The sequence below is a fragment of the Fulmarus glacialis genome, unplaced genomic scaffold (genome assembly GCF_000690835.1).
Source record: "Fulmarus glacialis isolate BGI_N327 unplaced genomic scaffold, ASM69083v1 scaffold17001, whole genome shotgun sequence".
NCBI classification, from domain to species: Eukaryota; Metazoa; Chordata; class Aves; order Procellariiformes; family Procellariidae; genus Fulmarus; species Fulmarus glacialis.
In genome coordinates, this window is record NW_009191060.1 from 11,260 (window position 1) to 15,020 (window position 3,761).

Genomic DNA, 3,761 nt, shown 5'->3' on the forward strand with positions numbered 1-3,761 from the left:
CCTCACGTTGTATGCTATGTTCAAGTGTTCTGAGCACCTGTTTTCAGACCATGAGCTCTCCAATGAGTGGAAAAGAATTGCTCTTTCAGATATCGCTGTTACACTGACCATGCCAACAAGGACTAAGCCCAACACCAGAGGCACCAAGTGTTAAAAAACCCCTAGCCCAAACCAAAATACACACACACACATCAAAAACCCACACAGGGAATTCTTTTTGGCAACTAGGAGGTACGGCAAGTTGGTGCAGTGACGCAGTGAACACAGCTGAAATGAACAAAACAAGTGACAGCAAGTTTATAAAAAGGAAAACACACCTCCACTTTAATTTGAAGTGTCAAACAAATATGCATTCATTTGCTCTCAAAGGCATACCAATCATCAAGCAAACAGATAGGCAAGGAATTTCCTTTGTCTTACTTATTTCCCACTGGTCAAAAATGTCTATTATGCTAAGTGGAAATTTCAAGAAAAGTCAGGTCTTTTTGGACCACTCAGCCCACTGATTTTTGTCTACATGTTAGACAAGATTCCCCCCTACCCCACCCCCCCGACTTACACATTCTTTTTATCTAATAAATACTCAGGTTTTTCAATGACTCATTCCCCTTTTGATCTTCACAGCTTCTCCTTTGAGAAAGTTCTCCCTCAAAACAACAAGCATAATTAAAAAAAAGCTTTTTTTTTTTTTTTTTTTTTTCCAATAGGCTCCAACTTTCCACTTTCAGAAGGTTCTGTCTAAAGATACCACAAAGCTAGTCATAACATGCACCCGTTACTGGAAAGGGAGAAAACTGCTGCCAGCTTCAGCCTCCTGGAGAACTGGCAGGCTACACAGCCATTGGTCTTCAAATGCTAGGAATCTCCCTTTGCCATAAAACAAACAAAGCAACCCACGCAGCTTCAGGAAGAACTTCTCCCAGGGACAAAGAGCTCAATAGAGGCATTCTCAGGAGCTGTAGAAGTCCTGTACCCTAGCACACAGGTATATCCAACCTGTTGTCCATCTGTATCTTAAATGTGTAGGGTAATGTGGGAATGACTTGAGAAGAAAAAAAAGAGGGGAAAAGAAAGGGAAAAAAGCAAAGTCATCTGGAAGAATAGCTTCTCATGCTTGTAGGGCTACAGTCTCAGAGGGGGATTGCTGGCCTCCTCAGCAAGCCAAGCACTGGAGTCCAGGAAAGCAGTAAGTAGTCAAGAAACCCAGGTTCGCAAGCCAGCTTACCCTGGGAAGAGCTGAATCGACCGCCCCAGGAAGTGCTGCATGAGTCTGGGGCACTTAGTGCCCCACAGGGGAACAAAAGCACAACCCCAACATCACACAAGCCCACGGTGTCAGCTTAATAAATGAACCGACTGCTGCAAGTCTGAACAGATCCGACTTGGCGAAGCGCTGCTATCCTTTGATTAACATGAAGCAGAGGCTTGTATACACCTCAAGAAATCCATATGGCATGCAGGCATAATTAAAGTAATACACCTTCCTCTTTGTCTAAACAATACCGGGTTTCCTACTGTGTAAGTTAAGAAATAAAGATGAAATACAGACAGCACAGTGACACTCTTGCATTAAGAGCCATCAGTTATGTTGCGTGAATCTAAGGCTAAGGGCTAAGACAGGAGACTAAGCATACTAGACAGAAAAGGTCTCAGTCTCAGCCTACAACCCAAGAAACAGCTAAGGTACATAGTATACCCCCCCCAGGCTAGCAAGAACTTTACCCCTTCCTGCTGTGAAGGACTAGGTTTTATACCAATTAATAGGAAATTCATCTGTAGAGCAGAGCTTCAATCATATCAAATTCTGCAGAAAGCACTGGAAATTGAAGAAATGTTATCTTCCAGGCTGCAACAAAATAGTAAGATTCTGCAGACAGCTTTTGTGGCTTTTATTAGTTCCTTTAGAGTAAATTTTCCACACTGCACGGTGTATTTAGTCATGCAGTTTCTTTAAACATCAGTGGGAACTGTGCAGTGGGTGGGAGACACAGCCATTTAACTTAACCTATTTTGCCTTTAAATTGCTTGCCAGGTACCTAGTTCTGTAACACAAGGCACCCTTGCTGGTGAAGGTAGTGAAAGTGGAGCGCCCCTCTCCACTTCTTCCTCCGCATCCCCGCTAGCCCTTGCAGCCCACCCCGGGATCTGCCCTGCCCCACGATCCGACAGAACCCGTAATCTCACTCCTCACATCAGTTATTTCAGGTGGATCCCGTCGTGCTTCAAAAGCATACCTAATATCAGCAGAGTTAAGAGGAGACATGGAGGCGACAGACTGCTTCATGCAAAACACGCGGTGAAGAGGTAGGAAGAAGAGAAAACACATGGGCCAAAGCCCACGCAGACAGTGGGACTGTTCATGTTCAGACAGCTCGCTCGGTCTCTGCTCTTTAAAGGTCTGCATGAGAACAAACACGTGAGTAGCGACTGGGGAGGGGAGCTGTACATGTTCTCCTGCCCACTTCCCAGCAACACTTACTTTACTGAGAGATTCCAAGATCTGAAGATCTTTTTCTTCCGGCCCCCCCCCCCCGTTTTGTTTATTTTAAATCGAGCATACTGTGCACACAGGCCTTTCTCTGCTTCTCTGGACGTTTCCATTCTAACACTCACTTGCAAAGTTTTAGATGCATTGAGTTTGTCAAGTTATTTTTTGGAACTTTTTTTTTTTTTTGAAAACTAGTAGATAAACTGATGTAACTACAATGGTTACTAAAGTCAGCTATTCCCAAACACTGCAGGGATCTAGCTTCCAGAACAAAATTAGCGCTTGCAAAGTGCTTTCACTGATGACTCCTGACAGGCCATCCTGAAGTTTGCACTTAGCTTCTGATGCTGCATGTCATTTTTCTGTAAGTAAGAGTCAAGAACCCACTGCAATGGACTCAGGGACAGAGTTCACCAAGAGGTTTTCTTCATCAAGTAGGTAACAAAGCCATCAGATTAATTTTTAATCGCTGCTGGCATATCCAGTATTTGTCTCTGTCCAAAGTCTCTGTGCACTCGGATATTGAGAATGCCACCGCACTTGTCTATGGGGTTTCCGGGTGTTTTTTGGGGTTTTTTTTGTTTTTTTGTTTTTTTGGGGGGGGAGGGCGGTTGGCCTTGTTTGTTTGTTTTTCTGGGGATAGGGGAGAAAGGCTGGTTGTTTCAATTTTGTTCTTTAAGAAATGGCAGAAATTTTTAAGAGACTTACATGGGTCACAGATTTGGACTACTAAAAATTAGGAATAAAAATTAATTCCAAGTGTAGACACAACCAGCATCTGCACTTCAGACATATATCTTTACTTCAGTGTTTATGACCACACTTCCGTTAGCTACTAAAAGAAGTCTTTCTGAAACAGACTGTATTTCCATCCTTTTCCAACCTGCCCTGAAACCTTAACTCCTCAAAACCTGTTTCAGGTGTGACATTTGTAATGCTCTCTTCCGAAGCGGCAGAAACCAAAGCTACGGTCAAACATCCATCTTAATCCATCATAAATCTGCATTACCGTAACAGGGGTGGTCTTGTTCCCTCCCCTGTGCCACCACAATTAGATCAATTAGTGAACTGATCAAGGTGAAAACCAGCTTTGTTGGTTGGAATTAAAGACCCATGTAACAACAGCCCTACATGGAAACCTTCATCAGGAGGAGTGGAAAACAGGGAGGAAGGACACACAAAACAACAAAGCCTCTTCTCATTTCTCATAACAGGAGAGCATTTGCAGCTGATAAAAAAAAGTGGCTGTGTTAACTACATCAGCTAGTCTAAT

The 3,761-nt window shown here is 43.4% G+C and overlaps 1 protein-coding gene across 1 annotated transcript in view; it reads right to left on the minus strand.

The window, feature by feature from the left end:
• Nucleotides 1-3,761, minus strand: part of RIPK4 (receptor-interacting serine-threonine kinase 4) — a 15,001-nt gene that overhangs the window by 6,879 nt on the left and 4,361 nt on the right. The gene's annotated exons all lie outside the window — the stretch shown is intronic.